The sequence below is a fragment of the Sminthopsis crassicaudata genome, chromosome 2, assembly GCF_048593235.1.
Source record: "Sminthopsis crassicaudata isolate SCR6 chromosome 2, ASM4859323v1, whole genome shotgun sequence".
In the NCBI taxonomy this organism is placed as follows: domain Eukaryota; kingdom Metazoa; phylum Chordata; class Mammalia; order Dasyuromorphia; family Dasyuridae; genus Sminthopsis; species Sminthopsis crassicaudata.
Genome location: NC_133618.1, coordinates 114,515,233 through 114,533,088, shown reverse-complemented (window position 1 = coordinate 114,533,088; position 17,856 = coordinate 114,515,233). Strand labels below are relative to the sequence as shown.

The window sequence follows — 17,856 nt, the reverse complement described above, 5'->3', positions numbered from 1 at the left end:
GCTCGGTATTAGCATATCTGATCTCCCGGGACAAAGGCACATGTAAGTGATAGCCCAGAGTGGGGCTCCTCCTCCTCACTGGCTCAGCCTCGGAGGGCCTCTGCGCCGAGCCTCCGGCAGGAGTCAAACTGGGTGCTTTCTCAGGGAAGGGGGGTGAAGGGAGTTAGGGTGGCTGGAAGAGGAGGAGGAGGAGGAAGAAAAAGAAGGGAAGAGTGGAAAGAGGAGAAGGAAGAGGAGAACGAGGAGAAGGAGGAAGAAGGGAAGGAGGAGGACGACGACGACGGAGAGGAGGAGGAGGAGAAAGAGAAAGAGGAGGAGGAGGGCGGAACCGAGAGCAGGACTGGGCGGAGCGTTTACGTGAGCCAGAGGGCAAGGAGCTTGCGAGAGGCTGCACGTCACTCTTGCATGGCAAGTGGTGGGAGCACGGGCTGCGTTTCAGTCCGGGCTTCCCCCCCTCCCCGCCCCCGCCCTTCTCTCTTTCCTTCTCCGACACAGCCTCATCACCCCTCCTCCCTCTGTAGAATGCTTCTGGCTCACTGGCAGAGGACCGCAGAGCCTTAGCTCTCCGTCTCCCCCTCCTTTCCTGACGCCACCCTTGGGTCCCCGGAGCTGAGGGGCGCTGTATGGAGGTGGTGTAGCCTTAGGAGTGGGCGGAACCCCCGCGTCCTCCCCCACCCTTCCTGATGCTGTAGTCCTCAGGTGGGGCTGCATGTGGTAAGTTCATTTGGACCTGTGGTCCGTATCCGTGCGAATGTGAGTGGTGCAGGGAGCGAGCGACCCAGTGCGGGCTGCCCAGCTTCGGAAGCTGTAGGCACTGGGACCTGGAGGGAGCGAGGAGCGGGAGTGTGCGCGGGGAGGGAGGAGAAGGGGTGAGGGCGCTGGCAGAGAAGAGAAGGGGGCTATTCGTTAGCGAAAAGCTCGAGTCCTGAGCAGGTAGGAGGAACACCTCGCCTAGCCTCTCTGTCCCCGTAGACCTAACGAGCCCAGAGGCCAGGGGACAGATCTAAGAGCCGGGAAGGTTGGGCCGGGGGTGGGGGGCGGGGGAGAGTAGGGAACGGACCGACAGACTTGAACTGGGATCTGCAAGGGGTCGAAGCGCCAGCTCCAAGCTGTGGGGCAAAGAGCACGGACCTGGCCTCCTTCGGAGAGGATGTGCTGGGGTGGTTTTATGAAAGTGTGGTACTTTTTTTAGAGGACGGTTCCTCAGCTTCAGGGCGGCTGCACATTTTCGAGTTTCCATAGTCTAGTTTGCATTCAAGTTCTGTGTTGGATTGCGAGGTGCGAGTGAACCTCTCTTTTCTCTCCTCTTATCACCGTGGACATATACATACAGATAGAGATAGATAGATAGATAGATAGATAGATAGATAGATAGATAGATAGATAGATAGATAGATGTCATGCTCAAAGTTCTAAGTGTATTGGTGATGTAATGTTAGGCGAATTAGTTTTTTTTTTTTTTTTTTTTTTTTAATGTGTACACCTGTTGTTTTAAACGTCACTTTGTAGTTGAATATTAGGAACCCAGACTTCATCATCATGTTGGCTTCCCATGTCTAAATAGGAATAAAGAATTGCTGGTACTGATCTTTATATCATTAGAACAGAAGGTAAGTTTAGAAAGCCTTTACACGAAGCAATTACTTATCCAGAGAAAAAAATACTTGATGGATTTTTAGTTGTCCTTTCTTCATTTTAACCTTTGATATAGTACCTTTAAAAGAGGAATCAACAGCCTAAGAAATGAGCAGATTTTATAACTAATTAGAATCAGTTTCATAAATAGCAGGCTTGCTTATATGTTAGAATATTTTCTTTATTCAGGGTGGTTTTAGAAGCTGTTCTTACTGATGTTTCAAGATCTGTAAAAGTAAGTTCCTGTATTGAGTTGAGGAGTGAGCAGAAGCTTGAAACATCCTGAGATTCTTCCAGTTTTCAGTAGCGTTGGGGAAATACACTAATTTGCATTTTCAAGATGTATTCATAAGGTTTACTTATATATGCATATTTATGTGCATATATTTTATGGTTATACATTAAAAGCTTAGATAAGTTTTTAATACTGAGGTTTGTTTAATAAGCAGTTACTAAGTATATAAAAGTAGTGATTTGAGGAGTACTCACTATATAAGTGAACATGAGAGCCTCCACAGTCTGAGAAAATGACAAGGTCCACTTGACAGTACCGACAGTACCTTCCACCATACAGGCCCATGTACTTTTGATACACTTAATTTAGAGTAGTGATCACAAGGCCAAGGATACACATCTCTTTTTACTACCATTCTTTTATTACCATTCTTTTCTTGGTCTATAAATGTTTGTTTTCTTTTGATCGTACAAGAGTTGGCCTGTATGAAGATAAGTGCTGCTATGCAGATGAAAATACACACTTTTGAAAGAAAGAACTCAACTCCTACAGCAAATGAGGAAAAGTTACAGACTGGAATCTCTGTATTATCAGTTCCCTAACACAGAAAGCTAACTACAAATGTAATAAGATTTATCTTCCACTTTACTGTTTGGGATTTCTTGTTATGAAATTTATGTTGCTCATCAGTTCAAACGTTGAAAGTAATTTTTACCCTCTTTTAAAACCACACTCCATAACAGAAATATACATTGTACTGTATTACAAGCCTTTAAAATTTCTTTTCTCTTTCATTTGAAGATAGTTTTGTGTTGTTTTTGGTTTTGTGGGGGTACAAACCAATTAACTATTCCTAAGTTTATTAGAATTGGTAAGGGGATTAGCAGTTTCTGTGCCTGTCAGGTATATAGTAGGTATCCTAGGGAACAAGTTATATTTGCCATATACTCTTGGTAATAGCTGTTTGGGATGACTTCCTTTGAAGAATTAAGAAAAATATATAATTCTTTATATTTAATGAACCTTTTGATTTTCACTGATGAATTTACTCATTTAAGTTTACTTAACTTGGAAAACCAAAATACATGTTATTCAGTAATCCTATATTGAATCAGAAACTGATGGACTATATTCTGATATTCTCAAATTTGGGGGCAAGGAAAAAGGGGGAAATGGTAATTTATGCACCTGCTCTTTTGAAATTAATTACTGCTTCAGGAATAGAAAAATGAATTTAGGGAGATTGGGCAACTAAAGATCCAGAGAACCAAAACATTCATTTTATGTCTTAAAATCTTTTTAACAATAGATGTCCACATTTAGAATAAAATTTAAAACTAGTTCAGATTCACCATCCATCTAAAGGCTTGATACTTTAAATTAAGCTAAATCAGCTCACTAGACTGTTAATAACTTTTGTTTCTTTTCCTTTTCTTTTGTAGTTTGCTGTGATTTCCTAGAAACACTTTTTAAAATACCAAAACTTTGTTTTCACTTTCATTTGCAAAAAAATGTCAAAGTCATTTAAAATACATTATAGTTATAAAAATATGTGCATCCACTTGGTATATACACTACTTTTTAATTCATCTTTCAAATTTATTTAAATCCTTTTGCTGAAGAAATTTTACATATGGTGATTCATCTTGTGGCCATGATACAGAAGGAGACAGCTCCAATTGCAATAGTTTCTTGGCAAAAAAAAAGAAAGAAAGAAAGGAAAGCAGTCTCTGATTACTGAGTCCAAAGATCATGAAGTATGCTGAAGGCAAAAAGAGGGCAAGGTCCAGTTTAAATGGAAACAGCATAGCAATAGGGATAGACTACAACATTGCAATAGGAGCAGAATCCAGCATAGCAGGACCTCCCACTAATTAACACTAACCATAGGAAGTAGAAACTGAACATTCAAAATAAGGCAGTAAGTTAGTGACACATATTCCAATCACATGTGCTCTATCCACAGATGATCATTAATTCTCTTTAAAATAATTGAGTCTCTCTGAAATCATAACTACTGCTGCTAACAAATGAAAATGACTTCTAAAAAGATTTCACTCTTGTGGATATTTTAGTTTAAACCAAAGAGACGTAATCTATTAACTAAAGTTGGTTTCTTGTTTTCCTTTCATTTGATCAGTAAGATGGGGGTGGGGAGAAATTAGTCAATGCAATTTGATTTAAAAAGCCAAATTCAGCCTTCAGATGCAGGCGATGAGAATTACTTATGTATCTAAAGGCAGAGTTGGGCCCTGTGGCATCACATCATCCATTGTGTAGAGCAGTGTCTTTCTCCATTAGCGCTGCTTTGCAGTTCATTCTTTGTATGATTCTATGAATGGCATATGTCAGGCCAGTAAGACTACATTCATATTCTGTGTAATAAATAGATGCCTTTTTTCCCCTTAAAAATCATGAGATGAACAAAAACATGCTTGCTTCTATAAAAGAAATATTGAAATAGAAGCAGATTATTTAGAAAATGTTTAATTATCCAACCTGAATACAGAATTTTTATTGAATATAGAAGGAAAAGTAATTTAAATGTACATTAAGATTTTGTTATTTTGCTGTTGGTAATTTCATTTATTTACAATTTTTGTGATCATAAAATTGAAAGGGACCTTAGAGAAATCAGCTAGACCAATTAGTCTTATACCCTCTTGTGCCTAATATAAATGGAACTTAACTACAAGTAAAGGATTTAATTTTCTCAATTATAATATGTCAGGAATATCTGTAGCAAATGTAGTGTTTTGTTTTAATATGCTGCAAAAATCTAGCACAAAATAAATTGTGCAGTATGTTCAGTCTACTAAGAATCTTCAATCAAAAATGTGACAAACAACTGTTGTTTTCTAACGCCTTAGATTTCCAGTATTAGTTATCTTAAAACTCTTTATTTTACTCATAGAGACAGTAACAAAATTTGTGGACCAAACTGGGCTAAAGAAAACCCCAAGGTTTGAAGGTAAACTATGAGGATACATTGGAGTAGGAGGTGGAAGGAGTGAGGAGGGCATATTTAAAGTAGACATACAACTACTACAGCAGGTCTGACTAGTTTGAAGTGCCCAAAGGCAGCTTTGTCGTTACTAACTGTAGGTGGCAGCGAACTGAAATTCTTAAAACTTAATTCATGTGTGTTATCTTCTTTCTCCACAAATTCTTATGATTTCATAATTAACATTTCTAGTATTTCTCTTCCATTTTCCTAGAAAACATCTTTGAAGTTGCATTAAAAAAAAATTCTAGTATATTTTTGTGTCTTAATTTTCACTTATGATGCATTGAAGAATCCAAGTTCTTTTAGAAGGACAAAGAAGTTAAAGATTAAAACTACATGACTATGTTGTGTAAGAGTAAAATATACTATCTGACTATTCTATAGTTTAAAATGCCTAATAGTAACATAATGTCACTTGCTGCAAATCAACCTTTAGCCTCATGCCTTCCTCCTCTTTCAGGCCAGCTGCTTATCATTCCACTCCATGCAGCAGTTACTAAAGCTTTGAGCAGTCTTCCTTTAATACCCCACCCATATATTTGAAAATATTGCCTGAGTTAACTCTTTGGGGGGAATCTAAAAGTCCCAAGGATCGTCCTGTTTACAAGCAACTTTGCATAATTTTATAACTACACTAATGAGTTGACTAGATGCCAATCCTTTTTTGAACCAGGTAATCTTTAGTTAAGTTTTTCCCTTGTTTTATGAGATATGATAGAATTTGTTCTATTTGTCAGATGTGGGGTGGTAGTAAAGGAGAAATTTGGTGAATATTCACATAAAATTGATATGGCCTAAAAATTAGTTGAATAGAATATAATTTTAAGCCAAAGATGAAACATAGTTTCTTTTTGTCTTGATTTTGGTTCCATTTTGTCATTATCTCTTCCATACTATCTAAAAAACAGACTATGATTTTTTTCTTATCGTGGTCTGGGAAAAGCCATTTTGAATAGTGATAGTTGCAAATAACTATCTACATTATGGTTGGTTATTAAATATTAAAGTATGTACCATACAGAATAATTGACTTATTCTAGAAGCAAACTTCTACCTAGAGATAACATGGCAAGACTAAAGTATCACAATACCTGATAGCTTGAAACTTGGTAGGTTTAAGGCAGCTTTATCTTGAGGTTAATAGAGCCTGAATTATTATTTAGTTACTTGACATTTAGTGTTCAACTCTCTTTTTCTTTGGCTATTAGGATTATATTGATTATATTTTTTTTCTTCTTAGTTATAGCCCAACTGGTGTTAAACATTCAGAATATCACAGGTACTATTATTAATATTCAGCATGCTGCTTCAAAAAGAATGATATGTCTTAAAATGGAACTATAATTACTGAAAAGTAAACATTTGCTTTCTATAATGCCATATCTTGCCCCAAATGTTCAGATTATATCCTTGATTCATTTATATGCTTTGTGAACTACTTAGATGTTTCTAATATAAAGTTGAAGATCTGCTTAGCAAAATGTTATTACATAAAGGGGCAATTAAATAAGCTCAGCACTTATTTTTATTTGTCTGGAATTATTTTTTTTTTTATTTCCACTGGACAAGTGACTATTTTGTAAGTTTAGAATAGTACTTTTCCCCTTTTGAGCATTTTAAAATAAATTTTTTTGTAATCTCAAGTTATATTATTCAGACTACACATACTTTTTCTCTTCAGCATTCCAGAATCAGAATGTGTGATAAAATTCTTAGTTCTGCTTATCAAAATCACATTTGTCTAGTCTCCTACTTTTTTACTAGTAACTAAAGATAAAAAGTGAAATACAGCATGTATTTATGAGAATTATTTTGTATCATATCTCTGTGCAGTAACATAGTATTCAGAATTTGAAAGCAAGAACTCTTCAAAACTAATCAGAAGCACCTAAGACAATTTTAAAATACTTTCATGGATGTACTTATTGCTGTAGCTTGCTTATTTTCATTACTTTTAGTGGCAAACAGTTGGATAATAAAACTTAAGGGATAAACTTAGATTTCTTTGTTCTAAGATGTCATTTTCATTTTTATAGTAAAATCCCCCCATGAGATTCTATTTGATTTTCATTTATTGTATAGTTCCCCCTTTAAAAAAAAAAAAGCCCATCACATATTTTTTTGCAAAGCTTTTGGTTCCTTCCCTAAGTAGCTTTTTTTTTTTTTTTTTCCTATAGGCAGTGTTTGTCAAGGGTCTATAACGTAAGGGGAAAAACAAGGGATCTTTGGGGAAAAGATACTATAGAAGAGTTGAAACAAGGATCTCATCCAAGTAATTATTGCTACAGTAGAAAAAAAATTTCCATTAGAGGGCTTTTAAGCTTCTTTGATGTACATATATAACTTTTTGGGATCTATACAGGGTAAAAAAAAAAAAATAGAATCTAAAGATGTTTTAACTTTTAAGTCTATTTACTAGATTTCTCAGCAAAGCAATGAAAATAGACTAAAATTGTCTCATTGTTTAAAACTGTTACATATTTTAAATAAATAACTTCTAGATGAAAAGTGACTGATATTAATATGCTTCCCACAAACTTTGTTATTTTATATATATATATATATATATATATATATATATATATATATATAGTATCATGTACCTCAGTTTATAATTTTACTAAAGTAGTGGATGTTATGCACAATACATATGTCACTATCACTTTAAGGTTAACTGTATCTTAGTTTACAATTAATTATCCCTTCCCATCATCCTTTCTTCTAGTGTTTTTCATAGTAGTAGTGTCTGAGGAAAGTATTACTTGTTCAGCTTGGTGGTGGTTTACTACACTGAAAAAATTATTTAAGGTTTAAAAATTTAGGATTAAATTTAGAGAAAATGTTTTGTGGCTAGAAGTCAACTTCAGGATTGTTTCATGTTGAAGTCCACACAGCTTGTCAGGGCACAGGCATTTGTTACTACAGGTCAGTTTCTCTTTTGAGAAATGTTTCTGGGATTTAAATTAGAGTTTGAACCATTGGTGTTACTGTTTACTGACAGCACATTTTCCTTTTTGGGAAGATCTGTACATAGCATAATTGATCATTTCTACTTGAAAAACCCCCTTCCCTCATGCTCTACTTGTTTAGCTTTGCCGCAATAGAATTTGGGAATAATTTTGAAATGAGAGTTCTTTGGGATGCCTATAGCTAAAATTGTTGTGAAGCATCATCACCCTTCTTCAGAGAAGGGAAATCTGCATTGTTCTCCCATTCTCTCTCATGGTTGGCTGTCAAATGCACTCTAGCAGATTACAGAGAGGCAAACTTACTCAGCATAAGGGTAGCATATGCTTGTTTACATAGAGTAGTGCTTTTTGGGTTTTGTTGTTTTTTTTTTTTTTCTTCTTTGTATCTGGCTCCTATCACAATGCTTTGTACATCAGTGCCCAATTAATGATTAAGTGAGTGTGTGGAGAGAAGACCCTACCAAGTAGTGATTTTAATTTTAAGTGATTTTAAATGCATCATCCAGTTTTATCTGTATATTTTGGTGTTCAGGTTAAATTGATTCTAGTTCAGAAGCAATAATCCTACTAAGCCATCAGTTTAAATGAAGTTGTATAATGGATTTGCTGCTACCTTTAGCCAAAGCTTTTGACACAGGGAAAGTTAGGGGGTCTAGATCTACAATTTTACTGGTATGAGGAATTCCCAGGTGAGGATACCAAACAAGTTAATACCTTCTCTGTAATTGATAAGCTTAAAAAGTGATAAACTAGATCACCAGGAAGTGAAAATGGCTTGTCTTGTGTGCTATAACCAATCTGTTTCAGATGTGGGACTCGAACTCAAGTTGTCCTAGTTTCAGGATCAGTTTTCTTTCTTTAGGTAAATACATGAATTCTTAATGTTCCCATCATTATGAAAGATAGACAAGTGACTGACATTGCCATGTTGGGGATGGCAAAATGAGTACCAATCACAAGGAATCTTTGAAATCATCTAATGCAGTACACTCATTTTACAAGTGAAGAAATAAAGGAAGGAAGTGTTCAGCACTCTGCCTGAAGGTCTTAATAGAGTAGTCTGGTGTAGGGCTGGGAATGAGACCTGATTTCTAGGCCATTGCTCTTTTCACTAGATCATACAACTTCCCAAAGAACCTGACTTAGCTAAAACTTCAAAAGAATCAAAATCGGAAGGTAAAATGCCTATCTATTTCAAGATACATTCCTGTGAGGCTGGAACTCATCTTAATAGAGGAATAAATAAAATTTTTGCTACAGTTACTTAGTGATAGAATGTAAAAACTTTTTTCTTCTTAATTATTTAATGAGGTAATAATTCGAAATGTTTATTACAACACCTTCTAACATTGACACTATTTGGCTTACTAAGTGCAGTTTTTTCAAAATCTTTTTTCCAAGGAAAAGTTATACTTGACAAACTACAATGCATTAGGTGCTGTTTTTAATTTACTAGAAGCATATGCTTCCTCTAAAGACTGCAACCAGGAAGAGTTTTAAAATGTGGATTTGAAGAAACAAAACAGCAAAACTTCCAAATGTTGAAAACCATAATGTCTTGCTTTTAGTTTATTTAAAAGCTGTCTGATGTGTTTTCAGTTATTTGCAGGTTTAAGAAATTGTAAAGAAAATGGTATGAGTTGTTCCTATGGATTTCAGTTGAAATACGGTATCTGATCATTAATAAACAGCTTGCTTTGCCCTCCGGGCCTCAAATAGTACAGTATGCAACAAGGGAGTGCAGGCAAGGCACGAAGATGGAAACAGTAGTATCGGATTACAGTTTCAAAATATCGCTGGAACACGTTAGCTGGCTTTACTCTATTGACTGGCTTTATAATTACATTGCTGATTTGTTAGGGACGGCTCTGCCTTACTTTCCAATTAACATGGCTGTTACTGCAGGGACTTTAGAAATACTGGATGCATTTTCATTACAAAGTGGGGGGGGGGGAATGCTACACTGATCTCTGGTGGAATTAGGTGTTCTACTAATGAAGATTCTGAATCTCTCTTCTCTGGCTCTTCGGAGGATCTTTACCAGATCCTTACACTATACCTTCTTAATAAGGAAAGGGGAAGGGGGAGGGAGGAGAATGGGGGGGGGGGGGGGGGACAGCGGAGATCCCTACCCAAAGAGCCTAACTCATGTTTTTTAGCATTTACTTTATGCCAAAGATAGTGATGTTTGAGCTATCACTACTGTAAGTTATGTACTCTTTTTCACCTTAGCCTGCTCTGGAGGCTCACTTAAATATCCTCACCCAGGAACTTTGCAAAAACAGTCACAGCTTTTGAGCCAACTGCAGCACACCCTATCTGTTTGTGCATGACTGTGCTAAAAGCCATATGTACTTTTATTAGCTTCTCTCTGTGACCCTGCCATCCTTACTACAAGCTTTCTAGAGCATTGTTTTTAATTCCGTGTGTGCTTCTTAGTATGTTTTTTTTTTTTTTTTCCCTATTTGTTTCTTTGGTTAATTAAACTTTAAAAGGTTTCTTTTAACTGTTTAGAATGAATTTGCCCAAATCCAAATTTCCCCCAGTTGAAATAAGATAATTCTTTTCCTTTCAAGAGCAGTTGTAACAACAGATCTGAAAGAAGACCTAAGGTTTTCACATGGAGAGCAATTATTTCTTTTGGTGTTTCCTTCCCTTTCTTTAGAAGGGGTAGCAGGTGGAAAAGTGTCTTTTTGTCAAAGACAGAGGGTTTCCAGCTGAACTATCTCATATACCATGACCAATTTTTTTTTTTAAGTGCCAGTCAATTGAGGTGAAAAGAGAAAAATGAGAATCACCTTCTGTGTTAGGAGTGCAAAACAATTCATGACTCTAATTCTCTCAGGTTTGAGCCAGCCTTCTTATACTGGGAAGATTTATCATTGTTTACCCTTCATTAGATGAATTTGGTGGTGGTTAATTAGTTTTTTTGGGGGGAGTTTAGAAAATTATTTTTTTCATACAGAGGTAATTCAATATATACCTTGTCCCCTCAAAAAGAAACAGAGAAAGAAAGTGAAAGAATGCATGTTTCTTTATTCCGTGGGTTGAAATCTGTGTATAAATATATGTTCTGTGGTTTTAGCTGCACAGGATGTCAGTGAGGAAGTAGCCACTGCCAACCTTGCTTGAAGACACACTTAACACAATAGCTAGACCCCTCCTACTTTTTCTTTCCTTTCAAACCCTGAATCCAACTGGACAAATCACTACATATGAATTGTTGAAGTTCATTTAAATTACTTTTAATTTATCTTCTCTCCCTACCCTTTAACAAAAATGCAAGATTTCTAATAGTGCTCTTAGGAGAACATAACTATTGGTTTTATGTGTGGAACTTATACTCTTTTGCATTGTTCAGCCCAGTTATATCATAACTGAAGAGTCTGGAACTATGATTTCTTTCTTTTAAAAAACAATTTTTATTGATATTCTTTATCATATAACTTTAATATCCTAATTTTTTTTCCTCTTCACTTCTCAGAGATTCTTCCCTTCTAACAGAGAATTAAAGGGGAAGAAAAGACAAGAGCTTAGTAACATTAATGTAAAATCAAAATCTTATAGTAATATGCAGTATTATACATAGTCTCTCACCTCTGGAAAGAAGAAATGTTCATTTTTCTTTCCTTTTATAAGTCAGTTTGGATATTATAATGGCACAAGTTATAGTTTCTTTTTTGTTCCTTCCATTCATACTGTTGTCATTCTGTATATTGTTTCCTCAGTTCTGTTTACTTTACTTTGTCTAACAGCTCATATAGTCTTCCTCTTCTGAATTCTTCAGATTCATCATTTTGTGATACAGTACTATTACATTAAGGTAGGTGGGTGGTACAATGGAGAACACCCACCCTGGAATTAGGAAGATTTGAGTTCAAGTCTGGCCTAGACACTTAATTGCTTTGTGATCCTGGGCAAGTCACTTAACCCTGTTTGCCTCAGTTTCCTCATCTGTAAAATAAGCTGGATAAAGAAATGGCAAACCACCCCAGTATCTTTGCCCAGAAAACCTTAAAGGGGGAAGGAAGAATTAGACAAGACTGAAAAAACTGAGCAACAAAATACATTATTATATTTAAGTACAATAATTTCTTTAGCCATTTCCGAATCAGTTTCTATGTATATGTATATATATATATATACACAAAATGAAATTTCTATCTTTGACTTCTTTGGGAATTTCCAATCAATGCAATTTCTGAATCAGAGTATGGACATCTTAATCACTTTCCTAGCATAATTCTGCTTTCCATAAAGATTTTTCAAAGATAAAAAGAATCACACTTCCACCAACAAGCCTGACTTTCCTTTGGCCTGTAATTCCTTAAGGTCCCCTTTAAAAATGATAAAACATTTTCTATTGACTAATTTTTTTTAAATGTTAGTCTTCATTTTATAGGTATAGGGAACTCCTAGAGTAGAAAGCCCCATATTACTGATGCAAATCAGTACCTTTTCTGAAATATGTAAATTTAAGAGTGTTCCCTAGGACACTGAGAGGTTAATTTTTTTAATAGCCTATTTATTTACAAAATCTTCCATACCTCTATGTAAGCTGTCTAGAGAAACACCTTTGGCTCCCCTTTCTGACCCCTAAATGTTGGTGTTCTCATAGTTCTAGCCTCAGCCCTCTTATTCTCTTTATTGCCTGGCAAACTCATTTATTCCTGTGGTTTCATTTTCTCTCTTTACATAGATTATTTACAAATCTATACTTCTTCTCTTGACCTTTCTTTCTAGCTTTAGACTTGTATCCCCCAACTACACAGAGGATATTTCTACCCGAATTACAAAATCATATATTTTGAACTGTAAGTGGTCCCAGAGGCTATGTAGTTAGAAACCTTATCTTACAGATGAGCAAACTAATGCTCAGAGTTTAAGTGACTTGCTCATAATAACATGGCTAGATAGGATTTGAATCCAAGCTTTCTGGATTTGAAACCATTTGAACCATTTTGCGATGCTTTCTCTCCTTGGAAATATACTACTGAAACTTTAGATTTATCATGTCCAAAAGCCAAATTATACTCCTTCTAAAGGTGTTCCATTTTCTGACTTCTTTGCTGACTTCTTTGTCTTTATAAGTGGCACCAGCAATTACTTGTGCTTATATAACTTCTCTTTAATCTCCCACAACTAATCATTTGATAAATCCTGTCAATTCTGCCTTTGATATATTTGTTTCTAATTTCTCACTAGGCCTACTGACACCAGCCAAAGCGCAGGTCTCCCTGCTCAGAACCAGGTAACAGCTCCCTAATGTCTACTGAATGAAATTCAGACTCCTTAGTCTGGTATTTAAGATCCTCCACAATCCATTGTCTCTCCCACAAATGCTGTTCTCTTACAAAACTGGACTACTTGATTTCAGAGGCATCTTAGTTCTGTGGAAAGTGTGCTGAATGTGGTGTCTTGGGACTTGAGTCAAAATTCTAGAGCTGCTACTTAATGCCTGTATTACCTTAAGCAAACTACTTAAACTCTCTGGGCCTCAGTTTTCTTGTTTGTAAAAGCCAAATGATTGGACTAGTCAATCAACAAGCATTGTTGCCTGGTACTGTGCCAAATGCTGGTGACACAAACTAAAGCAAAGCTATAGCGAGAGTTTCTATCTTAATGAGCCGACATACTAATGGGAGAGTAAAAACTAGAAAACCTCAAGTAGCTGAATCTGTATAACTTCTTTAGTTTCATCATCTCTAAATCTATGATGTATCTCATTTATCCTGTGTCCTATATTGTGTACCCTTCTCTTCTCACCTCTGATCTTTGCCTGCTGAAATCCTTTCTTTCCATTAAAGCCCAGATCAAATGCCATCAAAGAGCCTCCTGGCCCTCCACTAAATTAGTCATCTTCACAACCACCACCACCACCAGCTCCACTACCTCCACTTCTGCCTTTACAGACCCAGGGACTTGGCAAGGCATTTGATTTGCACTTTTCATGAAGTTATTATATATCACTTTGTATTATAATTATGTATATTGTGTTTTCCCTAATAAATTATGACCTCCATGGAGGCAGGAATCATGCCTTTTTAAATATCTGTTATCTCTTCCAGGACCTAGCATAGTAAGTGTTAATACATATTTAATGAACATTAAAGTCATAGTTTTTCACTTGTTCAGTTACCTGAAATGAGATTAGACAAAACTCTTGAAAATACATTCAAGCAAATCAAACTTTGTTCTTAAGCTGTTGAGAAGATTATTTAATGAATCTCTCCTGACTTTCATTTCTTTGATATCAAAAATGGTGCCTCTTCACATCCTTTCACTTAGTGAATGTTTTCACTTAGATTCATATACAAGGAATCCCAAAATTCATATTAGTTTGTGTTCCTAGGTATTATGAGACAATTGCTTGGAATTCAGATTGGTAGTACCAATGTCATAAGTCAGAGGTCAGCAAATCTGACCCTCTACCTATTTTTATACATCTGTTGAGCTAAGAAAAGTTTTTAACAATAAAGCTTTTTTTAAAGATGTAAAAAATCATTCTGTACTTACTTGCTACTGTGGGGACTTGACTCTCAACTATCATTTGCTCATCCCTGTGTAAATGATATTTTCCTAGGCCATCTCACCAATGCCTGTTAAACATTTAACTTACCAGAAGTATAGTAAAATAACAATAATACATTTACATACTTCCTAAATTTTTTCAGAATACTTTATTGACATTCTCCTCTGAGGTAAGTAATGAAGATGTTAGTATCATCATTTTAGAAATGAAGTCTAGGGACTTTCCCATAGTTAGTAAGCTGGTGTCACTAAACTATTTGTACAGAGTCTAAATCTAGCATTATAGTTACCTATAGCCAAGAAAGGAGTAAGAAGGCTCTTTCCTATTCCCATGCTTCCCCTCCCCCCACACACATACTTAAAGATCATTGTGGGAAAGACAAAGTTATACAGAGGTGCTGAAGGTGAATATTGAATAAAGTAGGATAAGGCAACTACTAATGAAGTCAGTGTAATTCGTTTTCAGGGGAAATCTAAACAGGCTATCCTGGCACAGTTTAATACAAAATTTAGTACAAAAATTATGGGATTTTGGTGAGGAGGAATACCCTCCTTTCCTTCCTTCTCTTATTTCTTGCCATCCTGGACCATCAGAGATAAGCAGGATGGTGAAGTGGAACTGGGCATCATCTATCCAGGGGCATTAAACATCCAGGGAGAGGGGAAAAGAGGGAAATGCAACACTTGGAAGAAAAGGTTCTGTAGCCATCTAGTGTGCTAGAGGGAAGTACAGTAGAAAGAGTAGTAAATTAACTTTGAGTCAGGAGACATGCATTCTCCTACTGGCTCTGCTACCACTTGTATAAATTGGTATGAACTTGAACAAATTTTTTACTTCTCTGGACTTCAGTTTCTTCATTTTTAAGAAGGGACTTGTGTAGAAGTTGCTAAAACTATCAAATGGAGGAAGGAGGTATGTAGCACCACAACTGATGCTTTATTATTGGAAAATGAATGAGCATGAAATCTAGACACCATAGAGAAGAGAGAAGCAAAACTATCTAGTTAAGGTAAAGAAGCAAAACTCCTGATAAAGAAGAGTTAGAGTGTTTAATTAATATGGCTCCCTGCAAACTATATAGGGCAAGAAATTTTATATTATAGAAATCCTCTAGGATTTGTTTGTTTTTTTTTTTTTTTTTTAAGTTTGAAAATCTAAGAGACATAAAAGATTCAATTTGAGAATTGAATGGGAAAGTGATTTATAGAAGGTGGAAAATTGTCAATAGACACTTCAAAAATTGTGATATGATGGAACACCTATGTGCCATCCATTTAATAATGGCAGGTATTATGAGTGAGACAGTAAAGGTCATTTTGCTTATGATTGGAGGAAAGTTATCAAGATCATGCTATCACCTTCAAGGTCCAGAAGAAGGAGATGTTCTTGCTGAAAGAACAGGGGCCATGGTAAGTTAAGATCCATGACCCCTTGGAAGCCAAGATCTCCATCTCTAAATACATTTAGATCTGCCTGCTATGTTATTTTGATTCAGTCTAAAGTATTTCTAATCATCTTGCTTAAGATTCCAGATCTCCCTCAGGTCCAAGAAGCAACCAACCACAGTCAGGGTGATCATCTACAAAGAGAAAGCTTCTAAAAAGCCTCATAAGAGTGAAATCTTAGAAGAATGGCTGAAATTAAAAACTTAACCTTTTAGGAAGAAAATTATTTTGTTTACATTATTACAAGGGATTTTATGATATCTTTTCAGTGTCAAATTTAATCTAGAATAGAGATGTCAAACAGGATCTCAAAATACTGCAAGAGCCATATTAAAATATAACTGGGAAATAGTTAATAAGATAAATAACAATATAATAGAACATAGATAATGTTAAAATGTGTTTTTCTAAGTTGATATGCTACAGCAGGGATGCTTATGAACATTTAGTGGTCTCTTTTCCTATTTGAATGTTTGACACTATTGTATCAGAACAGTATTTGATCCATCTGATAATCAGAATGTATCTGAATATTTTAAGAACTTTGTAAACTCATATCCATAGAATAATATCAATTTTTGATTCCACATATTTTAATGTTCTGAGATCTAAAAATGTATAACAACTTTTGACACTTTTAAAAATAAAAATATGGATTCCTTTAAAAAAGTAAGGGGAAGGAATTAAACTGGTTAATATTGTAGTACCTTCTAGTTTTAAAAGCCCAATTTAATCAAAATTTACAGCTATTCAGTCTCTTTATATGACCTGACCTAGTCTTCTTTGGGATGATCTCAATCAGGAATTGCCACTGAGGGTCCTTAACTATTAAACAGACCTGTATTATAAGAATGGTATTATGAAAGCTTACCCTTTCTTACTAATTGCTCTCCTGTTAGACTTGTAATTCATTACCCTTGACTCACTCCTTAATAAATCAAGACTAAGCTTTACCCATTTTGTTTCTAATAAGCTTTATATTTTGTTTCTCTGTCAAACATTTATTTGGGCAATAGTAGAATGTGTCTTTGTACTAGGTAAAATTTTTAATGAGTTGCATTTAAAACCTTTAAGGGAAAAGGTTTACCTTTTACTAGGTTTAAAATGGGTTTCCATTCTTGGATTGAAACAAATTAAGGTTACCAAAGGTAAAGAAAAATAAAAAGTAACTTCCCTACCTGTCTTTTTGGCCAGGAACAAAGGACAGATAACATGATGGTTTCTTTTTTTGTTGTCGGTCAGAGAAGAGAAGTAAAAGCTAGGCCCAAGAGATGGCCCTTCCCCCCTCTTTCCACCACTGCTGAATCCTGCCGAGGATTGTAATCTTTTCTTCTATCAACTGTAACACCCTAGAAATACTACAAGAAACAATGACTATAAAGAATATAGAGAATATGGGAAGGTTTATATAAACTTATGTAAAGTGAATTAGATAGAACAAGAAAAACACTATATACAGTGGTTATCATATAAACAGAAAGTACAATAATATAGGAGGAAAGAACTGAATGATGTAATTGTAACGATCAAATGATCAAACAAGAAAAAGCACTTCTTTCTCTTCTTTAAAAATATGAGGGAACATGAGAATGGAACACTGTGATATCAATGAGAATTTTAAGAAAACTTTAAAAATAAAATAAACACCTTAGAATATACCTATTGTTATCATCATGTAGAACTGACTATTGTCTTTAGGGAGAAGGAGATTGTACAACCTAGATTACAATACTGTTTTTGTTCTAAGTCTCAGAGTTGAAAGGGATTGTAGTGTTCATCCAGTCCAGCCCATATCTAATAATCCCTTTTATCATATACTCAATATGTGGCTATCCAACTTTTGCATGAAAATATCCTTTGAAAGGCAAACATCTCCCAAGGCATGAGTTTCTGCATCTGAATAGAGCTAATTATTAGAAAGCTTTTCCTTCTGTTGAACAGAAATTTGTCTCTGCAGCTTCCACTCACTGTTCTCAGCTCTGCTTTATTGGACCAACCAGAACAGACCTAATTCCTCATTGGGAGAGTCCCTT

The 17,856-nt window shown here is 35.6% G+C and overlaps 1 protein-coding gene across 4 annotated transcripts in view; it reads left to right on the top strand.

Moving 5' to 3' along the window:
* SERTAD2 (SERTA domain containing 2) overlaps positions 1-17,856 on the top strand; it is a 195,482-nt gene that overhangs the window by 161,093 nt on the left and 16,533 nt on the right. The window contains exon 1 of one of the 4 annotated variants that reach the window (XM_074287059.1): positions 97-714. The exons of the other annotated variants lie outside the window; for them this stretch is intronic. The gene's annotated coding sequence lies outside the window, so the exon portion shown is untranslated. Of the gene's footprint in view, positions 1-96; positions 715-17,856 lie in introns of those variants that run through there. 4 annotated transcript variants of the gene reach the window in all.